Here is a 9,089-nt window from a genome sequence, read left to right on the forward strand (position 1 = left end):
AAGATACTACTATCTGAGGTGAAAAATCTAAACATTGGGAAGTTTTTCACTACGAGGGTGGTGAGCACTGGGACAGGCTGCTGAGAGAAATTGTGGAGGCTCCAATTCCAGAAGTGTTCAAAGCTAGGTTGGATGACGTCTTGAGCAACCACGTGTAGCAGGTGGTGTCCCTGTCCATGGCAAGGGGGTTGGAACTAGATGATATATAAGGCTGCTTCCAACCCAAGCCATTCTATGATTTTATGAAATATATCTGCATTGTCACTACCTGCTCCTCAGCAGGTGTCTATCAACTGAGGAACTAACACAGACCAGCTTACCTTTTCTACAAGGCACTGAACTGTGCCATATAGTCCCATTAAAGATTGCCAACTGGGATTCTGACCCTTAGCTGTTGAAGTGGCTTGTTTTCAGCAGAGGTGTGTTCCTGCATGTTCTAACATGCACTGAAACAGCAAAGCAGCTGGACATTGTCAGTGTTACAAGTAGATCATCACACTAACACAGGCGAGTTGAATGAGACATGCTGCCACTAGTTCTTCAGGCTGCCAGCTCATCAAGATAAAGAATACAAAACAGCAAAGTTACTTCATTGCCTAATACAATAACTTTCAGTCTAGCCACTTGGGGTTCTGGGCACCATAGAGTAAATAATGACACTGGTAGTTCTGACAGGTGAACACATCTTTCAGCCTCTTCCTCATTACTGTGAGGGCTCCATGTCCTCCTCACCAACCCCAATCCATTCCTTCCACTTCACTGCATCTCACCCAGCAAGCTGCACTTTCAGCGAATGTTTTTGTAGGAAGGGGAGAGGGGAAGTCAAATGTAAAAATGTAAAAACACACCAGCACATAAGGTATGAATGGTTTAGTATTTACTCAAAGCTCTAAGGGTGTAAGGGGTTTGAGGAATTAACACATGCATCTCACCCCAAGGATCTTCAATCTAATGCAGACAAGCTGTAGTACGTAAGGTGATTCAACATAAGCAAAAAGCAAAAGAATGCTGTACTGATTGCAGAGTGCACTAATGCTGCCTACAGAGATGGGCAGTGAAAATAATAGGAAATTTCAAATCCATTCAAACTACTTTCAAGCTGAGAAATTACGCAAGTATGACATGCTGACTTGCACCATTTCCGAGGTGTTGTTTTGGTTTGGTTTTCAGTTGTTTGGGGGTGTTGTTGTTGTGGGGTTCCGTCTGGACTTTTTCCCCACTTGAGTGGTTGGTTTATTTAGGGTTTGGGATCTTTTGTTTGGTTGGGTGACGGGGGGTGTTGATTTGTTTGGTTTCATGTTTTCGGAGGTTTTGTTTGTTTGGGCTTTTTGGAGGGTATGTGTTTTGGTTTTGTTTACCTTGGGTACCTACACATTTCAACTGAACAAGTAGGATGCTGCAGTAAAAGGTTGATTGAATTACTGTAGCACTAGATTTCTTGGTCAAGTTAGATAGGTGACAGAAAGTAGGGCAAAATATTTCATTAACTTTCATTTTCACAATTCTAGGGCTATTCATATTTGAAAAATGTGATAAGTTACAGAAATGCATAGAAGTGTCCACCTAAAATTGTTTTGGAGCTCATATACCTTAATACTGCCACCACATATACAAACAGTGTCACCAGTGTGTCAGTGGGCAATACAGCATCCTTGCACCCAAATGGAAAAGGATAGTAGCCAAGGTGTTTACATAAGTTGAACGAAAGGTGGGGGAAAAAGGCAATTTCATTTCAGATACTTCTAGGGCTTTCTCATTAGGCCATGAAACTCACAGGTATTAATCATGAAAATAAATGTTCCTTGCCCCTAGGTGCAACACAGTTCTTACACAAGAGAAATGACCAATACAACTCTTTCTCTGATCAAATTACTGAAGATGAAATGAATTTTAAAACAATATCCCAGATGGATTATGCATTTAGCTACTTAAGAAGAGACTTTGCAAGGACCTCATTTATTAGGTTGAAAAGCAAAGCTAGCTGTTGCAAATAATTAAGGCACAGCCTTGTTCACATCTCACCTTAAAGGCTCTGGAGCTAAAGAGCCCATGGATAATAGCCAGCTGCCCTATTCACATTTTGCTTTGAAAAGTTTTGAAACAAAACTAAAACTAGGTAATGTCTGTCACTGGCACTTTATTATTCTGATCTATTATAGGAAAACACAACACAAATATTTTTTTCTGATGTTTTCTAAAATAATTGATAGGCCAAGTACACATTGGTAGAACTAGTTCTATATACTATATGTACTTTCACCAATTGAAAAAAAATCACTGAAAGGCAGATGTTTAATTAGCTCTAGACCCACAATTTAATAGGATTTCATTTAGGTTGGGCTTCTCACGAGTATAAAATGAAGCGTGTGATGTATATTTGCAGGATTAAGGCTTGTGGGCTGATTGCCAGACCCACTACAGCTCCACTGGGGTTGTGTGCAGCTAGAGCTGCACTCACACACATGCTGCACCCAGCAGGAGCAGCACCTGCTGTGACACAAACCTTTTACACCATCCGGCTACCTCTGCAGTTACTCCTTCTATTCTACTTCAGGCAACCCAGGTAATTTAAACAAACAAAAATGAAACCACGTCAAAGACACAAACCAAAACCCCAACTAAACAAAAAAATACCCCACAAACACCTCACAACTCATACTCCAAACATAGCAGGAGGTTGGTTAAAAAAGCATGACATTATCAGCCAGTTAAGAAAAGAGTATCTTTTCTACTTGAATTGTAGCTTTTGAACTCCTGTGAAGTCTTAGTCAATGGAAGCGCACTGCATTTAGGACATGTTATCAAGCTTTCCTTCACAAGCTCAGAAGGGCTTGAAAGTTTGGAACAAAATCTCCAATGTTCAGAAACATTACCATTCCAAGAACTGGCACTTCAGTATGAAAAACACAGACAAAAATTGTAGCATAATACAATTTCTTAAGAAATCCACTCAATTCCACATGCAGTTGGAGATAGGAGCTTAAACACAAAACGCTGCTGCTTTTTAATTCAGGTGACAGCTCTGTGAATTTTCCAGCCACTCTCAGCACTATTCATGGCCTGCCATGCCCTGCACCACGTTGTACATCCCTGTCCTCTTTCTTACACCTAGAACCTGAAAGATATCTTGAGTTCAGACGCCAACGTGAAACCTCTTCTACAGTTTTAGGTTCTTGAACTTCCTTATGTTAGCATGAAACAAGCTCCTGTGCACTATAAGGGAGGCAGGGGAAACAGCCCTCATTCAGATAGGATTCAACTGCACTGGAATCGCAGTTACATTTAGCTACAGCCCAACAAAACCAAACCCACCAGCATTCAAGTGTCCAGAAGAATAATTATTTGTCTTGAAGAACGTTTTCGATTTCCAAAAAGTCTAGAAATAAGCTCTTTCAGACATGCCAGTGTAAATCAGCAGAGCCAGCAACAGCAATCTGTTCAGGTTTACCTCAGTGTAATAGAGAATAGCTTTTGGCACATCTGACAAATGCAAGTGGGACAGTATTTAAAACCACATCTGAAGTTCCTAGTGCAAGGATTGTTATACGAACATCTCAGTAATTACAACAGCATCTCAGTAATTACAACAGAGCTATTACATATTATATTCGAGTCAGTCTCAATGAAAGGGCAATTCTGTGGTAACAAGATTAATACCCAACAATCAAGGAAATAGTTTCTTTCTAATGAGTATCTGCATAGCAAAGCCCATAAGCTATGCAGCACTGGCTGAACTTTGAGCTTTGACAGATTTACTAGACATTAGGAATTTGATCCATGTCCTCTAGAAGTCTTATAGCACTTTTTTTTCCCTTTTTTTTTCCCTTTTCTTCTGTCTCCCTCTTTAAACTGACCTCGGTGAACTCTGATCCTAGATAAGCAACAATAAGGCCAGCACCAGCTTAGCCATTACTAAGTTCAATGGATGGCTCTTACCTGCACAGAAGTGACCCAACACAACACCAAGAAAGTCTCTCAACTCAGATATCACCAAGCACTATCCTAAGTAACAACATGATCAAAATGATGAAAATTTACAGGGCACTCAAGAATCAGGATAATTCAGGCACATTCCAGTTTAAGTAATTATACTGTACCATTTCCAAATGGCCATTGTAATCAGAGATGTGTTTCTTCCTGGTCTGAAGTGTTGTAGATCCTCACTTCACACCATTAATAGACTGCATGCATAGGTGTTAGGTGGCATAATCGATCTACCCCATTTGTAGAGTGTTAAAGGACTGAAATATTATGTAAATGAAGAAATTATCACTAAAAAGTGCTGGTGCCACCACAGATAAGAACACTCATGTGTGGTCTTCTCATTAATGTTTCGACCCAAGAGAAAACAACTAAAAGAAGATCAAAACAGTGAGAGGGAAAGGACAAGTAAGTTACAACACAGAAGTGTCCCAGGTAAGAAGAAAACTAAGGAAAGTAATTTCATATGCTCCTTTTGGTACAGAAGAGTGAACTTTTATAGACAACCTATAAGAAATGTATTATGATTTAAAACATTAATTCTAAAGCTAATTTATATGCCTATAGAGTACTAAAATATAAAATGGCTACTCCTGAGGGTTTTCCATTTTCTGTTCACTTTTTAACTAAGGACAAAATTTTTTTACAGGCACATTAAAATTATCATCTATCGCTAAATTACAGCATATACAAATGTAAATGTGATCACACTACACTTAAATTCTTTTAACAATAAACTATTCTGTTTTCTTCCCCCTGACATTTACAAATTTCATTTGGAGGAGTAGGATATACCTTACAGAGATTAGTGATAAATCATGTATTTTTAATGAATATCAATAGGAGAAACCCCAGGACATAGCCCACCATCTAATTTGATTAAACTGTGCTTAAGGCAACACCACCTCTCTGGCTAGGGAATAGCACTATAATGACTTTGTGAGCATTATTGCAGGCTGTTTTAATGATTTAATGAACTGCCTCTATATTTAGTTCAATAGCCTTAAAATGATTAGTGTTTAAGAAAAATTAGCTCACTTTGATCTGATTCTATTTGATAGTAAGTTTAAATAACCTAACCCTTCAAAACACAGTGGAAAAAAATTCCTAGAATCACAGCCAGCTAACTGCTAGAAAACATTATGGCAATCATTAATAACAGTTCATTTATGTTTAGCTACAGCATATGAAATAACACATTCGTCCCCCCAAGATGGGCCACCGTAGCCTACATTACGTTGTGCAATATCATTTTCCTCTGTATTTTTGCTGTGAAAAACATACCCAGAAAAAAAACTCCTGTGTGCCCATCTAATGCAAAAAACCATAGTTATTCCTCCATCAAAACCACAGTTATTCCTCCATCAACTTAAGTGGTATATCCATCAGACTCTTAAGGTACCCTTAAGAGTTTTAACTTGTGGGTCCAGAGGATGGTTCTGCTTCTCAGTGTGATGCATGAAGAACTGGTTATTACCAAGGCAGGACCAGGAAACATTGTCTGAGGCCCTCTCACTCTCCCAAATGCAGCAGTAAAATCAAGGTTACTAACCTGGAACTGCTCTAGGAAGGGAAAGCATTGCTTCAGAGGTAGATTCACATGCAGAAACACCAGAGTTTGCAACTGTCCACTGCTGACACAGCTATGTGAATAACTGGTGTGAACTAGTGTAATGCATGCTGCAAGAATATTTTGTTTGCATTTCCTGCAAGTTTCAGAAAATAAATCATTAGAACACATTACCAATTCCACAAAAGCAATATGCTGTGAAAGCAGTGAATAAGCAAACTAAGTTTCGTAGATTTTGCTTCTGCACTATTACTTCTATGACTGCCACTGATATACAGTTAGATCTAGAGACTGAAGATTTGTGTTGGGATTATGAGGCCCCACACTATGCTTGAAAACATTAGTCAGTGTTAGCAAAATGCTTGAAAATGCTCAAGCCATGAATCCAACACAACTGGAAGCGATGCAAAGATCATCAACTCCAACCCTTAACGCAGCACTTGTAAGTCACCACTAAATCATATCCCTACATGACATCTGTACATCTTAAATCCCTCCAGGGTGGTGACTCCACCACTTCCCTGGACAGCCTGTTCCAGAGCTTGGCAGCCCCTTTGGGTAAGAAAATTTTCCTCATATCCAACCATGTGTCCCCTGATGCAGCATGAGACCATTTCCTCATACTCTGTTAACTTGTTACTTGGGAGAAGAGACCAACACCCAGTTTTCTCCTCAGCCTCCTTTTCTCCAGGGTAAACAACTCCTGTTTCTTCAGCCAGTCCTCAAAGGACTTGTTATCTAGACCCTTCATGAGCTTCACTGCCCTTCTTTGGATCTGCTTCAGCACCTCCATGTCCTCCTAGTGGTGAAGGGCCAAAACTGAACAAAACATTTGTACAAAGGTACAATCATTTCCCTAGTCCTACTGCCCACAATATTTATAATATAGGCTAGGATGCTCTTGACTTTCTTGGCCACCTGGGCACACTGCTGGCTCATATTTGGCCTTTGATCATGACACTGAAAAAGGGAAATAAAAATAAACCACTGTGCTAAAAACAGTGCTTCTGAAAGGTAGATCACAATATTAAACTTGATTTGCAGAACTACAAAGCAGCTGATTTTGGGGAAGGATCAAGGCAGAACTATCTCCTCTGCAGGGTCTTCCTTGCACTTTTCCTATGCAGACATGGTGTGATCCACTTCCAGCCTGAGAATGTTGCATTAGCACCCTTCCTTCCATGAAATGACTAGATGGAAGACTATGAATTTCCAAACTATAGCACAATATGCAAAAGTAGCTGCCCAATTCAAACAGGAATCAAACCTAGATGTGGAATTCCTCTTATGATATAGCACAAACAAGCAGATCCTCAGGTGTTTGTAGTGATTACCTCAGGAGACATCTCAAGTAAAAACTAAAACAAGAGACTAGTGCAAGAAACTCTCAATCATGTGTTATACTTCTACATTTTCCTTTTCTAGTGGTTTCTAGCACTGTAATCATGAACTAGCCCTCCTTTAGATTTTAATCTTAAGCAGTTTACCATTTAAGGCACATGCAAAATTGATAGGCAGCAAGCACCATTCTCTTCCTGGTGAAGAAGTTCATATAAATATGTTGCCCACCAACCTACTGCATAGCTGTCAAGTTACAACTGCAAATCCAGGAGCTGATCCCATCATCCCAACAAACATTTATCTGTGCCCCTCAGCAAGGGATGTGATCTGGCAAGTTGTAAGAATAGGAGTTCTAATTTACTCAAGAATAATTTCTTCATGGGATTTATCTACATAAATGTGTTAGAGTACATTCAAGACCATTATATAGCTTTTGCCCGTAGTCATTTCCTCATGTGTCATTGTCAGCTCCTGATTTCCAGCCAACCCTGAGGAACAGCAGGCCAAGTTCTTCCCGAGGTTGGGTTTCCAAATTACTTCATCCAGTCTTCTTGTTCCTACAGTGTCTTTTCCCAGTTCACTCACTTCTAACAGGTTGGTCACTCTGTGTTCATTAAATACTTTCCAATGTTCCTGTGTAGCCTATAGCAAAATCTAGGACCAACACTTTCTTTCTGGATTAACAGGACCAGCCAATACCTTTTTCACTGGTAGGTTTGATTGTGTCAGGATTTGGTTTTTATTCTATCAAGTGTCCCTCAAGCTGAGCAGAATCTCTATTTTCCAAGAAATTCTAGCATTTAGTGGTTTTGGTTTTTTGGGGTTTTGTTCCAACCTAGAATAAAAATACCAAAACATTCTACAGAGGGAACACTTGGCAAAAAGTTGTGGCTACCCATATGTTCCATTTTAGCATTAATTATTGCCAGCAAATTATTGTGTAATAGGCAAAATACTTAATATTATATACTTGAACTCATATTTTGGTAATTAGCATGATTGATTTCATTCTGCCTTGTTCTCAACATGAAACATGTCAAATAGTTCAACAAAGCATACATTGTCCAAATGACACGTTCCTGTATTACTAGAACACTGGAAAATTGAGTTAATTTTCTCTTCCTGTCAAAAGGTAATCAGATTGACATAGTCCCATGGAACATTCTGATTTCCACTAATGTGCATTTTTTAACAGAAAACCATTCCACAAAAAAAAAAAAAAAAAAAAAAAAGCCAGCTCTAATGTGCCTGAAGTCTATGCAATTAAAAAAGTTTCTAAATATAGCTTTAATCATGGCCGACCCCAATCTTCTCTGAAGTCCTCGCCCTCTAGGCCATCCCAAAGGGACAGGAACATCCAGTAACAAGGCAAAAGTCTCATGACAGTGTATTGACCCCATTTGATATTTATCTCTAGCCATTTGTGAGAGCTTCCCATGAGCTTAATTAAGCTCATTCATTTCCACAAATTGTGGCATCCTAGAAAATATCAGACTTTCCTCTGATAGATGAGATTCAAATGTGCACAATCTTATGGGAGGCTAGGTGTCTCAGGCTATTTGTAGTAGTAGTAGTTCACGAAACATCTACTCTAGTCCCTCCCCTCCCTAATGTGGAAGTGAAATACACACAGGATTGTATTATGTCCAATGCAGATCACAGCAAAAAGCCACTTGCTACAAATTTTATGAAACCACATGCACATTGTGGAGGAAGCTGCACCCTCTAACAATAGGAGCAGTGATGCAAAACCCAGAATTGTTCCTATTTTAAAAAGAGATATTTAGGAGGAACAATTCTTACACCAAGAAGCAAAGATTTGATAACCAAACAGGGTGACTGTTTTCTACACTGGCATTTGAATTTGGCTCCAGGTATCAGGTTGGACTGGATGATCTTGGAGGTCTCTTCCAACCTGGCTGATTCTATGATTCTATGATTCTATGATCATTTTTGCCTTTCCTAAACTATATAGTTGTCTTTGGGCTATATCTGACTGCCTTTAGCAGAACTCTTTTGTGAAACAAAGCCTACTAAGGAGATGCTGTAAATCCTTTACAATAGGAAAGGCTGCTGCAAAGATTCTCAAATAATTTGACAAAGCCAACAAATAAGAGACTTCAATTCTCATGTATCAGGTGAAGATAGGCAAACGTGTGAATGGATGAAAGTAGGAAGACTTAAGTCTTTATCATAA

Source organism: Pogoniulus pusillus, chromosome 7 (assembly GCF_015220805.1).
Source record: "Pogoniulus pusillus isolate bPogPus1 chromosome 7, bPogPus1.pri, whole genome shotgun sequence".
In the NCBI taxonomy this organism is placed as follows: Eukaryota; Metazoa; Chordata; class Aves; order Piciformes; family Lybiidae; genus Pogoniulus; species Pogoniulus pusillus.